Source organism: Pleurodeles waltl, chromosome 3_1 (genome assembly GCF_031143425.1).
Source record: "Pleurodeles waltl isolate 20211129_DDA chromosome 3_1, aPleWal1.hap1.20221129, whole genome shotgun sequence".
NCBI classification, from domain to species: Eukaryota; Metazoa; Chordata; class Amphibia; order Caudata; family Salamandridae; genus Pleurodeles; species Pleurodeles waltl.
Window position 1 is genome coordinate 518791197 of NC_090440.1, and position 18764 is coordinate 518809960.

Here is an 18764-nt window from a genome sequence, read left to right on the forward strand (position 1 = left end):
TTTTGAGCTGGAGTGGATCAGACTGTTTTGGACTGGAGTAGGGAAGATTGTTGTGGATTGGAGGGGGTGGATTGTTGTGGAGTGGGTTGGAGTGGGGCGTATTAAGGTAGAATGCGTTGGGGTGGACTGGATTGGATTGAGGTGGATTGGTGGGGACTGGAGTAGGGCGGATTGCTGTGCTGCAGAATGTTTTGGATTGGCCTGGGGCAGATTGTTTTAGATTCAAGTGGGACAGACTGGAGTGGGTAAATTGTTTTGGATTGGAGTGAGGCACGTTGTTTTGGATTGGAGTGGGGCAGATTATTTTAGATTGGATTGGGACAGATTGCTTTGGATTGGCGTGGGGCAGATTGTTTGGGATTGGAGTGCAGCAGATTGGAGTGGGGCAGATTGTTTTGGATTGGAGTATGGCAGATAGTTTTGGATTGGAATGGGGCAGACTGAAGTGGGGCAGATGGAACAAACTGGAGTGGGGTGGGTTGGGAGGATTGGAGTGGTGTGGATGAGAAAGAGTGGGGTAGATTTTTGTGGGGTGTTCGTGTGGATTGGAGTGGGGTGGATTGAAATTTAGTTGGGTGGATTGGGGTGTACTGTAATTATGTGTTAAAGCATAATTTCGGAAATTGCACATAAGAAAGAAACAATGTTGCTTTATAATATTTTAAACAAGATAATCATAATCTTTTGAGAACAGCGCCCACGAGCAAGAACAAAACAAAACATGACTGCAAAGTGAGAAAAGAGACTTACCAAAATAAAAAAATAAAAAAAGAGTTAACTATAGAAAATAAAACGCTGCAATTTTGTTTGGCCTGCTGAACATGTTTTGCCAGTCACATGCTTTCTGTTTGCAGGGCCCTAGAAGTTAAAAAGAAGTACCTCAATCAAGTCGGGAGCAGCGGACAGGCACAGAATAAGTTGAACCAGTCAGTGCTGAGCCCCTGCTCCATAGATAGGAATAGAAATGATGCGTGGCCTGCAGTGACGAATTACAAGGGTTTAAAGAACAATACCATGCAAACCAACAAATGGTATGCGGGCTCCAAGCCCTTTTCAGTTAACAACAGAGTCTTGCAAGCCAGACAAATGCGCTAGCGCATGCTCTCGTAGGCTTGACTCTAAAAATGACTGCCGAGATGGAGATCATTTCTAAAACATTGTCAGCAACCACCACCAAGCCAGTTCCTGTCAGTTAATTTGAAAGTTTGAGGCATGTTTCCGTCCAGCTTTTTAAAATGTATTTTCAATAAGAAAATCCCTAAGTGAGATTTTCTTTTTGAAAAACAAATGCCCACCTAATGCCCATCTAAATTAGGTGGGCAGACTTCCAATGTCCCTTACTTCGGGCCGTTGTGAGTGGTGTAACCATGGTGGAGACACAGTAGTTTCTTCTGTTGTTACACCAGTGTTCTACCTTCATTTAAATTGGGTGGGTAGACCATTATCTTTGTTGTAAGGATACTCCATTGCCATTGCGACAGAGTATCCTTACCACCAAGATATACATCAGGCCCATAGTGTCTTTAGAAGAATTTGCATTTTTGGAAAACAAATAATATTAAAAATGCCAGGGACCGCAGAAGCAGGGGATCATGTGGGTTGGACAACCTGCCCAGAAGGGTGCCCCACTACTTGGGTCACACCACCTACAAATGTTCACTATGCACACAAATCACTGAACACGTACTGTGGGAGTTTGCTTAGCATGATATGTTTTAGGAGCGGTAAACTTTACATCTTTACAGTTGTAAGGGCTACGTCTCTTGCCCTCAAGTAGTAATCCTTTCATTCCTGTCTTCAGCATGGCTACATACAACATTCTTATCAATCCATGCAATTAGCAGGGAAACATATTTTTTACAAATAGTAAAATGTCCTTGTGCTTGCAAACTGCCCTCCTCACTGCATTAGAAGACTCTGAAAGCAGACAGTGGACATGGTTTGGATTCTTCATGGCTACTTTTCATCCCTTCCTACCTCCTCCCCTCAGGTAATTCCCTTCCAGCCCTGCTTTGTCTATTCAGAGGCACTCTTGAAGAATTCCATCATGTCAACGGAGCATGCCGTCCTTCCTCACCTGACAATACCCTCTCCTCAATCAATCTCAAACCTAATGCATGCTGCTACCAACCCTCTCTCATAGCGGCACTCTGTCATACCCCGAAGAAGACATTAAATTAAAAAGCTGCTTCCACAGTGCATCCCTGGGCTCCTTCAGCTATACATATTTATAGGAGCGGCAGCCTTGAGAAAGACCCATATATATATATTCTCAACAAAAGCACAGATTTTGCAATAATGTAAGTTAAAACGTAACATTTAACAGTTATAGTTTACTGACCTAAGTAAAACTTGCACCCATGTTGCACCGTGTTCTCATGAATGATCTTCTTTGAGAAGTTGTCATTGACATTAAGCATGCCAGGTGTGGTGAAATATGTGAGGTAGTAACTGGTGAATTTAATTTTTTTTAATTTAAACTGTTATGTTTTAACTGGCATTTTCACTTAAATATAAATTCATTTTAACCTTTGCTTTTCTTCAAAGTATTTCTAGTTTTTTCGTATATTATAGTGTGAGATTTCATTATATCAGCCCCCTGCTGAGCACGTGGAATTTGTTGCAGAGCCTGGCTTATGGCCAGTGCTTTTGCCCAACCAACCTTGGGTGGCCAACCGCTATGGACACACATCCCACTTTTTTAATTGCTCTTTCTTCTAAAAAAGCACAAGTATATTTATAACACACACTACTAAATACTAAGCATTAAATTACAAACATGGAAATCTGGTAGATGGAAATAATTTTTGTGATACCCTCAAATAAATTTGATGCTTTGTGGATCCCTAAGTTAACTATAACTCATGCTCCCGCCATGCATAGTTTTTTCGTCAAATGTTTTACTGCAAACATTGATATAATCAATGATCTTATCAAAGATGTCATGTGTACCGTAATTTGTGGGGTAATTAGCAGTGCATTATAGTTACCTTAGGGCACCAGTTATAGTTACTTGAGATAACGAATAACTGGTGAATTTCTATGTTTTCACACCAGTAAATTCAGTAAACCTAACTAAAATGTCCCTGTAACCTTGTTTTTTTCAGTGAATTTCTATGTTTTTTTTTTTAGTGTAAAGTAATTTTCATTACTATACGTTAATCCGACTACTGCCACGCATGGTCTTCAACCAGGTCCTGTGGCCAACCCCCTATAACCCCCTATAACCACCCAACCTTGATCTCTTATCAAAGATGTCATGTGTACCGTAATTTGTGGGGTAATTAGCAGTGCATTATAGTTACCTTAGGGCACCAGTTATAGTTACTTGAGATAACGAATAACTGGTGAATTTCTATGTTTTCACACCAGTAAATTCAGTAAACCTAACTAAAATGTCCCTGTAACCTTGTTTTTTTCAGTGAATTTCTATGTTTTTTTTTTTAGTGTAAAGTAATTTTCATTACTATACGTTAATCCGACTACTGCATTTTCACTTAAATATAAATTCATTTTAACCTTTGCTTTTCTTCAAAGTATTTCTAGTTTTTTCGTATATTATAGTGTGAGATTTCATTATATCAGCCCCCTGCTGAGCACGTGGAATTTGTTGCAGAGCCTGGCTTATGGCCAGTGCTTTTGCCCAACCAACCTTGGGTGGCCAACCGCTATGGACACACATCCCACTTTTTTAATTGCTCTTTCTTCTAAAAAAGCACAAGTATATTTATAACACACACTACTAAATACTAAGCATTAAATTACAAACATGGAAATCTGGTAGATGGAAATAATTTTTGTGATACCCTCAAATAAATTTGATGCTTTGTGGATCCCTAAGTTAACTATAACTCATGCTCCCGCCATGCATAGTTTTTTCGTCAAATGTTTTACTGCAAACATTGATATAATCAATGATCTTATCAAAGATGTCATGTGTACCGTAATTTGTGGGGTAATTAGCAGTGCATTATAGTTACCTTAGGGCACCAGTTATAGTTACTTGAGATAACGAATAACTGGTGAATTTCTATGTTTTCACACCAGTAAATTCAGTAAACCTAACTAAAATGTCCCTGTAACCTTGTTTTTTTCAGTGAATTTCTATGTTTTTTTTTTAGTGTAAAGTAATTTTCATTACTATACGTTAATCCGACTACTGCCACGCATGGTCTTCAACCAGGTCCTGTGGCCAACCCCCTATAACCACCCAACCTTGCTCAGTGCACGGCCTTCAGCCATGGGTGGTGGGGTTGGTCGCAGGGCTTAACCTGCAACCAGGCCCTGCGGCCAACCCAGCCCTACCCGTCCAACCCTGAGAGAGAGAAATTCAGAGAAAGACAGTGATATACGCTTTGATTAATGATGTACGTAGAATGAGATATTTTAGGACAAATTAAAAAAAAAGTGTATTTGTCATTTAAAATGAGTGAACATGTTTTAGTATTAACCTTTAACTTTAATTTAAAGAAGGGAAAAGACCACTGACACACCTGGAGTAGAACCCTCAACTTTCAGTGTGATGGTCTGTAAAGTTAACCATTACACCACAGATGTCTCCTTAGCCTGCTGTTTCCAGACATACCTATGACATTCAACCCTTGCATGTGAAAGAAAAGAAACATGAATGTTCCATCACTAGGAAGGTTTAACAGTCAAAACGGTAGTCAATAAACAAACACACAGCCAAGCAATACTAGGATTTGAACCTTCAGACCTACTGAGTGACAGCACAAGACCTTGACCATTAGCCCAGAAGTTACTATGGTCTGCTCTGCATCCAAACGTAAGTATAACATTCGTACCAAACATCTTGTTAGTCTTACTCTTGGAAGTCATTATGGAAGTCATTGCATGGAGAGACCATTGCAATGACAATCTCTCTCTTCTACCCCATTACGTAATGGACGAGAGAGAGAGAGAGTGACAGGTCCACGGGGGATCCTCAAGGTCCCCACATTTCTAGCCAGCTGCCAGTGTCTTGCGGGCATTGCTTCCCCAAGGAGGGAGCTGCTTTTTAACAGCAGCTCCCTGCTTGCAGGAGCAATGTTTCCATCTGTCTTCCCCGCACGCATATTTGCTTGCAGGGAAGACAGATGAAAATTCAGCTTTGTCGAAGTGAGAGCGATTTGATGGCTCTCACTTGCAGAAAGCGGATTTTGCTCCCACCAAGCAAAAGCAAACAGCTATGTTCTGGGGGTGGGCACCCCGGGACCCAGCAGGTGCCGGCATTAGGGGGTGGTGATCCCCAGGGCCATCTGTGGCTCCTTGAGGGGGGGCCCTGTGGCCTCCTACCAACTGTGAATTTAGCCTCAGGTAGGTGGTGGTTCCCAGGGCTGCGGGAGGACTGCAGGCCCCCCCTCACATTTTAACAGAAGGAAGCCACAAGAATGTGGTGGTCTCTGGGGCTGCAGGGGTAGTCGCACCGCCCCCGCATTCAAATACAATAAAGCCCCAGGGAGGTGGTGGTCCCTGGAGCTCGCATGGGGGCCATGCGCTCCCTGCACTAAAATACAATAATGGCCTGGGAAGATGACGGTTCCCAGGGCTACAGAGAAGGGTGGGCGTGCTCCCCCCCTGCATTAATGAAAGATAAGCCCCGGGGAGGTGGTGGAGCCAGGGCACTGAAAAGCCTAGGATAAGGGCCCTGTGCGCTCCCCTCATTATTTTTTACTTTTCCCCCAGGACCTGGCCCACCCGGGGGCTTTAAAAAAAAAAAAAAAAATGTGGAAGCCCACACTTTTTTTTCTAAAAAAAAGAAATCAGGAAATTCATGAATTTTGCAAATTTAAAGGAAAAAAAGTTTAAAAAATGCTTTTTGGCCCTCGGCGGGGTCCCTCTGGGACCCCAGCACCAGAGCTAAGGTGTCAGGGTGTCTGTACCTTGGCCCCTTTTCTTTTTTTCACATTTTGTTGGAGAGACTGGACTGAAGCCTGGTCCCAAGATGGATGCCAACACTTCCAGGTTGTAGTGTTGGCAGCCAATCATAGGTGTGCATTTACCTGCACAAGCTTGTTATTATTTGCAAAATCTTCACGACCTCAGATATACAAATTTAGATTTCCTTTAATTTCTCCTAAGCTATTGAATGGATTTACACCAAACACCCCAAAGCACACACTGCGTACCAACAGCTACTTTTCTGCCAAATTTGGTGTCATTTTGTCAAGTGGGTTGGGCTGTAGTAGTGTTCAAAGGTCCTATGGGAATTAACATGGGAAATGCAACTTTTTTGACCCCACCCTTTTTCTTGGTCCCCACTTGATGAATCACCCAAAACATTCCATGCACAACAAGAATCAGTGGCACACTTTCTTTGGAAAATTTCTTGAAAATTCATCAAACGGTGCTACAGGCAAGTCAAAAAGTGCTTTTCATATGGAAACTATCCTAACTATAACTACCTACTGGCTACTGTCAGTAGCTTATTTATTTATATATATATATATATATATATATATATATATATATATATATATATATATATATATATATATATATTCATGCATTGAAAAATACAAAAGTCACAGGGACGTTATAGTTAGGTTCAGATTTTACACACACACACTAAGCCATAGAAATTCAGCAGTTATAGTTATCTCAAGTAACTATAACTTCTACCCTAATGCTGCTGTATCTCCTGCCCTCACCATACACAGTTTTCTCATCAATAAATTCACTGCATATGTTGCAGTGATATCATCAATGATAATACAGAAGATGTAATGAGTGATCTAATATGTGGGACAGTTAGCCGTGCATGGCAAGGGCGCAAGTTATAGTTACCTTTAAAGGTTTTTAAATTTTATTTTCTAACTAAAAAGTCCCTGTAATTTTTGTGTTTGTCAGTGAATTTCTATAGTTTTTTTTTTTTAATGCTGACACTGTAACCTCAGTGTGCGAGTCATTGTGTGGGTATGTGGTGGGTGTGTGACTGCATGTGAGACTGGCTGCATAGTTCTGTGATTGAATGTGGGAGTGGTTGTGTGGATGAGCGTGTAGGTGTGTGAGTGGCTGTGTGAGTAGTTTTGTGGGTCTGTGAGTGGGTGGGTGAGTGGCTGTTTGGGTATGAGTGGCTGTGTGGCTGTGTAAGTGGGTGGGTGAGTAAGTGTGTGAGTCAGTGTGTGAGTGGGTGTGTGATTGGCTGTGTGGGTCTATGAGAATGCATGTGGTTTTGTGGGTCTAAGAGTGGGAGTGGCTGTATGGGTGTGTGTGTGTGGTTGTGTAAGTGAGTGCTGTGTGGGTCTGTGAGTGGGTGTTTTGTAGTGTGTGAGCGGATGTGTGTGGCTCTCTGGGTGTGTAAGTGGTGATGTGGGTGTGTAAGTGCTGTGTGGGTCTGTGAGTGGGTGGATATGTGGTTTTCAGGGTCTGTGAGTATGTGTGTGGCTACCTGGGTGTGTGAGTTGTATGGGTGTGTAAGTGAATGTGTGAGTAGGTGTGTGGGTTTGTGAGAGAGCTTGTGTTTTTTTTTTTTTTTTAATTGGGGTCTGGCTGTGCGGATCCACCGAAACCACTTAATCTGTGAGGATCCGCATGCTAACATAAATATTTTTGGACAATTTCTTGCCCATGAGGGGTCCCTCTCAGACCCTTCTATTAGTGCCATGGGGCCAGGGTACCTCCACCCTGACCATTTCTATGACTTTTTAATGTTATTTTTCATGCTGGGAACCAAGTCCCAATGAACAAAATGGCGGCCGTATCTTTCCTCTCAGGTTGGGGCCAGCCAATCATGGCATTGCTGTTGGCACGTGGATACACAAACCCACCCGGATCTGCGAAAGATCAACATCCCTAGATATCTACATTGCTTTTTCCTTTAATAACTCCATAACTACTGAACAGATTTGCACCAAATTACAAAAACGCTCTTTCTGGACCAAGATCTAGATTTCTGCCAAATTTGGTATAATTCCTTTCAGCGGTTTGGGCTGTAGTCGTGTCTGAAATCCCTATGGGAAAATGCATGGGGAAAACACATTTTGGGACTACACCTGGTTGACAAATCACCCCAAAACTTTACAGACAGCAGCTGAAGTGAGTGGTAAACTAGTTTTGAAAAATTTGTGAAGATTCATCAGTGCCGAAGTTATTTGCTAAATAAAAAACACTTTTCCTATGGAAACTAGGTCCTTACTACAACTACCTACTGGCAACTGCCAGTAGGTAAAATACAGTGGCGTAGCGTGGGGGGTACTGGGGGGGGGGGGGCGGCCGCACCGGGCGCAACATCTGGGGCAGCTCTTAGGGGGCGCAAATTACTTGCCTTGCCCCGCACTCGCAGCTCTTAGGGGGCGCAAATTACTTGCCTTGCCCCGGGTGCTGACAACCCACGCTACGCCACTGGTAAAATATATAGGCCTTTTAGAAATCTGCTGCAGTTTTTCAGAGGGGCTACATACAGGAGTGTGGAATTTTGCAACCAGCCCAATCTGTGGGTTAACTATTTTAGTAGTCTTCACAGGAAAAATAGTATTCAGGCTGAGATAAGTTTAGAGCTGCCTTCTGAACGGGCTTACTTAACCAACAGTGCATTCCCTACTATGGTATTGAGTTTGAAAGAAACCATGTCTGCTGTTTCTCCTCATTTGCAGCAAAGGTTCCAGGGCCTTACATAATCCCTAATGATCTCCTAACTAATGTGAAAGTATGGTGAGCCCATATCAACATACTGTCTAATGCAATTCTAGCAAGCATGGAGATCCCCAAATCCTGGAAACTGGCAGAGATTATCCCCATATTTAAAAAAAAAGGAGTTCAGTGACCCGGGTAACTACAGGGCTATGAGCCTGTTACAAGCCCTCCACAAAATCTTTTGCAAACAGTTCCTCATTCATCTTATGGAGTGGATTGAAGATCAGAAAGTACTATTGGACTTCCAGATGGGTTTTAAAAGCAAAGTCAATAAAGCTGACCAGGTCTTCTGGTTTACCTGGATCTACTGGAGGACAGTTCTTATCGACTGGGCAAACTTTATGTTGCCTTCATCAATTTACGTGCTGCTTCTGACTTGGTCCCAAGAGCAAAGCTCTGGAAGGCCCTAGAGGAGATGGGCATTCCAGATTACCTCTTGAATAGCTTAATATAGATCCATGCCCCAAATCTTGCGCAGGTAAGGTGGGGTGAACTCAGCCAACTGACTGAGCCACTCAGTATAAATCGAGGGGTCCAGCAAAGATGCATTTTGGCTCCCACCCTTTTGTCCCTATACATAAATGAGGTTGTGGAGTTTTCAACTAAGAACAGTTGTGACTACCCCAAGGTGGGTGGTAGGAGAGCTCTGGCATGCTCTTTTCGGACAATACCCTGTTGCTTTCCAAGTCTCCCCAGGGTCTTCAACAGCTTCTAGACCATTTTAAAATGTTTTGTCTGAGAGGGGGTTGGAACTAAAGAGCTCCAAGACAAAGTTTATGGTCTTTGGTTCAGCCAAACCAAGAGATTCGAAAAAGATGGAGGAGGATGAAATTGTACCTCCTGAAGTCCTGTAAGATAAAGAAGAAGACACTGATCTGAGACTGAAGATGTCTCTAACCTTCTGCATAAAGTGCAAAAAAGTAATGTATTTGAGTGAAGAAAAATAGAGCAATCTCTTCCCTTTTGGACCATCACCTCAAAAATATCATAAGAAGTTGTTTGACGACAGACTAACTACATTACTGTTGGAAATGGCCTCTCTGAAGGGTCACCCCAAAACGTTGTGCCTTCCTCCTCTTCTTTTTCTGACCTCATTTTGCTGGCTTTGGGACTCTGGACACATTACCACTGCTAACCAGTGCTAAAGTGCATGTGCTCTCTCCCACAAAACATTGTAATTTGGCTCATACCCAATTGGCATATTTAATTTACTTGTAAGTCCCTAATAAAGTGCACTACATGTGTGTTGGGCCTGTAAATTAAATGCTACTAGTGTGCCTGCACCACTGATTGTGCCACCCACAGAAGTAGCCCCTTAACCATGTCTACGGCCAGCCATTGCAAAGCCTGTGTGTGCAGTTTCACTGCCCTTTCGATTTGGCATTTAAAAGTACTTGCAAAGCCCTAAACTCCCCCTTTTCAACATATAGGTAACCCCTAAGGTAGGCCCTTGATAAACCATAGGGCAGGGTGCTATGTAGATAAAAAGCAGGTCAAGTACATGTGTGTTTTATATGTCCTGGTGGTGGAAAACTCCTAGATCCATTTTCCACTACTGTGAGACCTGCTCCTTTCATAGGACAGCATTAGGACTACCCTCATATACTGTTTGAGTGGTAAATTCTGATCAGAAAAGGTTAACCAGGTCATATTTAGTGTGGCCAGAATAGTAATAGAAAATCCTGCTTATTGGTGAGGTTGGATTTTATATTACTATTTTAGAAATGCCACTTTTAGAAAGTGAGCATTTCACTGCACTTAAAAACCATCTGTGCCTTACAGCCTGTCTCCAATCAATGTCTAGGCTGGGCTGTTGACAGCTCCTTTGTGCATTTTACCCAGACAACCACAAACACAGGACACTCAGTCACCCCTGCACTCATCTGCATACTGAATGAGTCTTCTTGGGCTGGAAGGGTGTAGGGCCTGACACTTACATTTCAAAGGCTATTGGCCTGCTCTCACACAATTGACTGCCAACCTGCCTACTGGGACCCTGGCAGACAAACCTGTACTGAAAGGGAAACTTGCGCACGTCAAAACCACTCTTTCAAGTCTCCCCCACTTCAAAGGCATTTTTGGGTATATAAACTGGGTCCCTGACCCCACCAACTGAGGCACTTCTGGAACAGAACCTGCAACCTGTCAAGAGGAACTGCCTGTCTGCCCAAAGGACTTATCTGGACTGCTTTGCTGAGAAGGACTGCTACCCATCTATTGCGCTGCTACCCTCTGACTTTGCTGAGAAGTGCTCTCTAAGGGCTTGGATTGAGTTTGCCTCCTGCTTTCTGAAGTCTCAGGGCCAAAAAGACTTCATCTCTTCAGGAATGTCCTTGTAAGCCAAAAAAAGACACACAGCCTGCTGGAAATGACGCACAGCCTGCCTTGCAACGAGAAAATTGCTGCAGGGCCGAACGGGAACGACGCAGCCCGACTTCCTGAGTGGAAAATTGATGCAAAGCCTGCTTTACGACACAAAATCTGACACACCGCCCTACCGGATCGACGCACAGCTGAACCGGAATGACACAGCCAATTCCTCGAGTGGAAAATCGAAAATTTGACGCATCGCCCCACCGGATCAATGCAAAACCTATCACTTCTTTTAGCGCCCCCAGGATTTTCCGGCATCATCCCTGGGCGTCAAAAAGATCCCCACATCGTAGTGAGGAGCAAAGACTGCGCACCAAAAAACAACGCAAAGCCCCTTGCAGCATGGAAAGAAACGTATCGTCTGTGCCACGTCGGAAAATCTGATGTACACCTTATTTTTCCTCGCATCTCCTCCTCTGCGGTCTCCGTGCATGGTATTTCTGACGCAAACCAGGTACTTTGGGTAATCAAGAGACAACTGTTGATTTGTAAGATGTAAGACTCATATTTAACTTGCAAAAGTGATATCTTAACTTGTGCTTATTGAATCTTTATCGTTTTTACCTTATTTTAACCAGATAAATATCCTATATTTTTCTAAACCTGTGTGGTGTATTTTTGTGGTGTTTTCACTGTGTTACTGTATGATTTATAGTACAAATACTTTACACATTGCCTTCTAAGTTAAGTCTGACTGCTCAGTGCCAAGCTACTAGAGGGTAGGCACAGGATAATTTGGATTGTGTGTGACTTACCCTGACTAGGATTGTGGTCCCTACTTGGACAAGGGGGTATAGCTCTGCCAACTAGAGACCCTATTTCTAACATTGGCGATCAGCAGTGAGGATAGGACTTGTGTTTGTGCAGTGACATATAATAAATATGTGTACACTACCTACCCACAGTTTAAGACCAATTTGATTTGTTCTCTTTTTGATGCAATTTTTTCCTGCTTGCCATTTTAATCGAATCCTATACAACATGTCTCTGGCTGGGTCTCAAGGAGGAGCTGGAGAGTTTGATTTAGCTGAGCTGGAGACATACACTGTGACCCAGCTGAAAAGGTCCTGCAAGTCCATGGGAGCACCTACCCAGGGTGCCTCCAAGAAGGAGGAGTACCAAAAGGCTCTGAGGGCCTGGGCAGAAGCCCGTTCACAAGAGAATGTTGATTTGGGAGACCAACAGGATTGCTCTTCAGAGGCTTTGCTAACAGTAGTGGGGGATGACACGCCTGGATTTGTGCTCCCTGCTAAACCCCGGAGCAGTGTCTCAAATCACAGCCTGACCACTGAGGAAAGGAGGGAGGAGAGAGAATTCAGGCTACAGTTGGCCAGATTAAACATGGAGGCAGAGGAGATGAGAGCCAAAGCTGAGAGTGAAGCTAAACAAGCTGAGACTGCAGCTGAGATTGCCTTGGCTGAAAAGAAACTACTTCTGGCTCATGAACTGAGTCTGAAAGAGCTGGAACTCAATTCTAGGCAGTCTGAGTCGAGCAGTGATGGTAGCAGCATACCTACAGGACCTGCTGGAGATAAAAAAAGTTTGTATACCCAAAGATGTGGTGCCACGTTATGTGGTGGGAGATGACATTGACAAGTGGTTTGCTGCATATGAAGTTGCACTAAGGGCTCAGGGGGTTCCTGAAGAACAATGGGGGGTGGGCTTGTGGAAACATGTGCCAATACTTGGGAGGGACACACTTCTTACATTAGAGGTTGGGGATCTGAACAAGTATGCCCCTAGAAAAGCCAGTTTGATTGCCATGTTTGGGCTGACCCCTGAAAAGTATGGCCAGAAAGTCAGGGTCAGTACCAAGCTCTCCAACCAAACTTGGGTAGATTTCTTTGATTCTTCTAGTAAGGCACTGAATGGCTTGGTACGGGCAGTAAAGTAAATTATTATATGGATTTATATGATTTGATCCTGAGAGCCTGTGTGCTCAGTATTTGCTTTACAGAGTTGTGCCAGCACCTAACTGAAAGTAAGTTGACTGATCCCAGGAAGCTTTCTGAGGAGGCGGACCTCTGGGTTAGCACCAGGGTGTCCAAGAAGGTACCTAGGAGTGACCCCAAGAAGGGTGGTTCAGGTTCCCCCCAGCAAAGTAAGAGGGAGGTTAAAAATGACCCAGACAAGTCCCAGGGTAAGGGGGGGAGGAAAGGGTCCCCATGCCCCACCTGAGAAACAGGGTTGTGGTTTTGGTGGGCGGTGGCCCAGGGCACCCCATTTCCAACCCTGCTGCTTTCAGTGTTCCCAGTGAGGACACAAGCAGGGGCACTCTGTCCAAAGAGACCACCCACTGATGGGACCTCTACAGGGGTGGCCAATGTGGCCTTAGGGGAAAGTAGTCCCCAGGAACAATTACAAATGAAACAGCAGATGAAATACAAAAAAGTTAAAATCATCTATGGAAAAATGTGATAATAAAAGAAAGAATTAAGAACATTCATTTTATCAGCCTACAAAAGAATCAGTTTAAGAACCTTAAAAAGGATCAAAACCAAAAAGGATCAAAACCAAAAAGGATCAATGGGCACTGTGGGTTAGCAGCCTATAGTGGGTTGCGCACAGGGCCTTGGCCAGTCCGCACTGCACATGGACAAAGATGACACGAGATATGATTAGCGGCACTAGTAGTAACTGGGAAATGTCAATTGCTTGTGGCGTTTGAGCCAGCACTGTAACTCGGTTTTTTTCAGTGGATATATATCCAGATGCAAATGTGCAGCCTGCAGTATGCTAAGTATCACTATTGTTCAGTGTCGATGAGGGCATGACTCACAAGAGGCTCTGGTTTAGTACAATGGTAATAAATAGCACATATGGTTTATGCCATGGCATTTATCATATGCACTTGTTTTAGCAAAATGTATGTAACCAAAACTAAGGTTCAAGGGATTACATTTCTGCATTAGTGTAAAATCACACGGAAGTGGCCCCAAGTGGTAATTGCACTTAATTTAGCGACCTGAGAATGGCTGGAAGGGCGAGTCCGCATTCGAATTCATGAACTGCAGAGCTAGCTCACCGAGCCACCCTTCATCAAACCACTGCAATTGTTTCGTGCAAGTCAAGGGACAGTGAACGGTTCTTAGCATTCGCCAAGGCTGAGTTAACATAACTAAATTATTTTTTATTTCCAATTGCTATAGAGGGCCGTTGGATGCTCGCTCTAAGGCACGATGCTCCACTTCCTACGATTACCTGCATTTCTTGAACACAATGTTTTTTCACTTCTTTATGCATGCAGTCTCTCAGAGTAAGGGGCTCGTGGCGAGATGAAGTTGCTTCTTACAACTGAATTAAAATGGTAAGTTATTTTACTAAAATTGCTTGCAATATCATTGCATTCCATGCAGTGCTTAATTTGTAAATATAGAGGTGGGGTGCTCAAAGCCCTTCTTTTAAATACGAGACTGCTGTAATTAAATCTGCCAGCACTGAATACTGAGGCTGCAATCCTGAAGCCATCTCGGTCCTCTTCAATCCATTTACGGCCACTCCCTGCCCCTTCAGTTCATCCTGCAACTTTCTACTTTCTCCCTTTATGACGCTTCTTAGTTTTTCCTTCTTCCGGCTTTCTCATATGTGTCTTTTGCTCGCAGCAAATGCTTGAGGCATAAGAATAAGCCCCGGCCCTCACAAATAAGTGCTGGTGCTCAACACCGGACCAACAAGCACAAATTAAGCACTGATTCCATGCAGTACAGTAATTAGCAGTATTTGTACAGCTGAGAGAAAATGTTGCACTTCTACGTGGTCCTGCTTTGCCGCAGGATGGATTTCATCACTCCGGTACCCTTTCTGCTCTGATGTTTAGACCCCTGCACATGTTTAGTGTCCCAATCTGCTATCGGAATGTTCAAGTTTCATGGCAAAAGGGTTGTTCGTGCAAATTAATAAAAATACCTGCTGCTTACAAATGACTAAATGCTGCAGCAACGAGTCAGCCACTGGCTATTGAACGAGCTCGCGGCAAGTAACATGGCAGGCCTTCAGCGGCAGCTCTAAGCAGCCTTAGCAGCTGAATTTATTGGCATCCGTTCATGACCACTGTAGCCACACAGGGATCTCAAATTTTCTGCACAGTCAAAAATACACGCAGCACAATTAGGAGTTTATATGCAAACATACAAACATACTACCTAAACGACCCAAGGTGAAAGTCTGAATTTCAGTGTAATTATTTTATGGATACAAGAAGATTAATTAAATGTCAATTAGAATACAAACATATGAGTTGGAAAGAACTATAAATGGCCTAGTACAAAAACAACACATTGATTTAGGCCTTCGAGGACACGCCAGTGTGTCTTTTTCTCCCATCAGTACCACTCCGAGGAAATGACTTTGGCATATCCGTCGCCCCCTTTAGAATGAACGGAAATGCCAGATAATCCTACTTTTAAGGATCACAAGCAAATCTCCGAGGCTGCGCGTCATTCTCCAAGGCATCTTCAGAAAGGCTAGCAGGCTTCCTAGGCATGGCAAATAAGGTATACGTATTTCCAGATACACAAGGGAATTAGAGAGAACAAAACCAAATTGCAAGCATCGGTTCTACAAACATGATTAAAAACACAGCTTACAAAAAAGGAAAATTATTCAGGTCGCTGGAGGCAAGCCATACAGTTCACATCCTCCTGTTAACTCCAGCGCCACAGATAAAAACATTTTTTCTAGCCACTGGGGTCTGCACAAGCTCACTTGCATCATTGTTCTGGGATAGTACTCATCACCAGCTTCTCGGTCTAGGAACAGACACTTCTGGGATAATCACTTCTAGGTATTACCCTTCACTGGTTTCACTGGGATTACCGCTTCTCCATTATCTTTCTCTAAGAGTCCATTGTAGTAAACATGCAAGAACTAGGTGGGTAACTAAGTGCTGCAGATACTCCTCCCAAACTGAGGAGGCATGGTGTGAAAAATAATGATGGTCTGGGAGGCTGCCCTCGGTAATAACCTGTGGCTGAGATTAATTCAAGCATTCCATCCAACACTTTTTGTATACTTTAGTGCGCCACCCTAAGTGGGGTGGGTATGCCGAAACACGGGTCCCATGTACACTGTGCAACTGGAACTAAGCTATACTTGTCTGATAAGTTCTAACAAAGGTGAAAACGGTCCTGTGTTGCTTGTGATCTGGTTCAGCAGAGCACTTAGTCTCGCACTTCCGCTGGACGGTTCCCACTGGAGCAGGGTCAAGACTGATTTCCATATGTCTAGGTCCAAACTGAGGTGGCACTCATGCAAAATAACAATGGACTGGGGTACAGCCCAGAGCAACTACCAGTGTCTGAGATTAATTGAAGCATTCCATCCACCACTTTTTTGTATACTTCAGAGAGCCTTCTCCCAGCTGGTGAAATGAAGGATTGTAATCATAGTCCATCCCTGTGAATGTAGGCCCATTTTGACCTTTGTGTCTCTGACATAGTGATACATAAAATGACCGTCATCTGAGTCATCCAGACAGATCTCATCCTTACTGCCTCCTCCTCCCTACCTCCCTCCACTGCTTACTCTGTAGCACCAACATATCTGAAGCGGACACACTTCTGCTGAATCCAGTGGAAAAAGGGACAGGATACTCTAAACTTTAATGGCTCTACAAAGCTAACCAGTGCCACCAGCAGACACATTTTTAACCTGCACATCTCTCTCTCTCTCACACCTATTATCCTGTTGAGCGCTGCATCCAGGGGCTTTGCTATGGCGGAAGAAAGTCTCCAGCCCCCCATCGACAGTAGCTGCAAAGCTTTTACAATTAAACAATAATACACTTTGTTTATTTTCATTTTCTTGTAAAAAGGGTGGGGCAATGGGCTGTGACATGCACGGAGGGGGAGTGCACAGCACTCCTGCTCACTGCGCACGTATGTTTAGCCGGCCGTCTTGGGTCGGCCAAACACACATGCGCACTGGGCTCCCTCCAACCCAGCAATGCAGGCACTGCATTTCTGGTTTGGAGACAGCAGGCAGAGACTTTCATTCTGCTTTGGAGTGCCCTGCCATGCCAGCAACTTGAAAGCAGCGTTAGGGTTGGACGCAGGGCAGGCTGGGATCCTGTGCCTGCACTGCAGGGAGGACCGAGGATCGGCGCGGCAAGAAAGGCAAGGTTTTTATATTGTTTCCCGCCCCCCCCCACCCCTTTTCCCTCCCACGAGGTGCCATTGGCTGCATCCCAAGACACAATTGCACCCCTCTGGTCACTCATGCACAACATGAAAACACTTCTCTTCACACAGAAAGTCAAAATAAAGACACTGTTCAAACCACACTCCCCACATAGTGATGACCAACATTTCATTTCTGCATTGCAGGGTAAGATATATAGGGGGTGATTTTACTTCTATGTTGATGTAATTGTTTCTTCCCTTTTTTATCCTTGTAACTTCCATTTTCTTCTCTAAGGACACATTGCTGTTCACAGTAAAATCTCAGACGCATATCAAAGTCATGTCGACCCCTTACTTTGTAGGCGCCTCTGCACTCACCTTACACCCGTCTTATTCGTGTGTCCCGCTGCACCAATGCCAGGATTTCAGCCTCAGACCTGACACGAACAGCTCATGTTCAACTAGTATTTTCCAACACGGATTGTCCTACCTGTACACAGCACTTATAGAGAAAGCTGCCGAACAGCAGCAGCGTGGCTTCCGTCAAAGCCTCATCCACTCAAGGTACCTTGGGCTAGTTCTCCACTGAGTGGGCGGCCGGGCGCGCAGTTATGGTCTGCAGAAGAAGGCTGTGCACTGAGGTGCGGACTACTGTCTAAATCAGCGGTGCTCAACGCTGGTGATAGAACTTTCCATAAAACTAATCCACATGGGTATCATCAATTATAAAGTCCATGTTTACCCTGATATGCCATGGCTCCCCTCAACCTAGTTGGTCATCGCATGAATATGCCTACATAAACATGCGTTAAAAAAGTAATACAGAGGTCAAAGGGGATTTATAGTAAAGGGCTAGGCGTTTTATTGGCTTGTCACTGGTTTGGTGTTTATTGCAATCAAAGGTAGCAAGGCACGCCTCTGACTGAATTAGTATTGTGAGCGGGTCAAGTCTTTACAAAGACAGTTTTCAGAAGGTGTGGGAGACCCCCGAGCCTCCAAAGCAGCTACTTTCATATATATATAAAAGGTTAAGAACGCCTTTTACTATACACTTTTCCAAATATATGAACAAGCCATCCGTCTGAGACTGTTCGGAAGGTCACTTGTGAAATAACTGCACCGCCTTCCAGAGCATGACTTCTCTGCAGCAAAAAAAAAACATACTTGTGTCCTACTGACACGAGTCGGTGATGTAACACAAAATGACCCCACCCCACCCCCGCATAATGTGATGGGGGGCCACTGAGTCACATATTTCACAGAAATTCACTGACCTTGCTGAAAGGGTGCGCCTGAAAGAGTTGGGGCACCGTGGAGGGCTAGGTGCAGGGGCTGCAGCGGCCTGCTTTACGCCCTCGCACCTGCATAAAAACACGGAAGGCACGTGGAACTGAACGGACAACCAGCAGTCTCGAGGGCAGGAGGGAGGAAGAGAGGCAGACAGTCATGACCCAAGGCAGGTTAAGGAGCACTCTGGCCTCCTGCCTTCTAATGCTCTGGCCATGACCTCCCAGCAACTCCCTATGAAGGTCACAGGAAGGAATTCTACGGCTATAAGTATATAAGTGACACAGGCCACCGTGAGCCACGGATGGTCGCTAAGCCTCTCAGTGGCGTAACGAAATTTGAGAGCCCTCC

The 18764-nt window shown here is 44.2% G+C and overlaps 1 protein-coding gene across 2 annotated transcripts in view; it reads right to left on the bottom strand.

The window, feature by feature from the left end:
• Positions 1-18764, bottom strand: part of ADAMTS17 (ADAM metallopeptidase with thrombospondin type 1 motif 17) — a 1096962-nt gene that overhangs the window by 862538 nt on the left and 215660 nt on the right. The window lies entirely within an intron of this gene.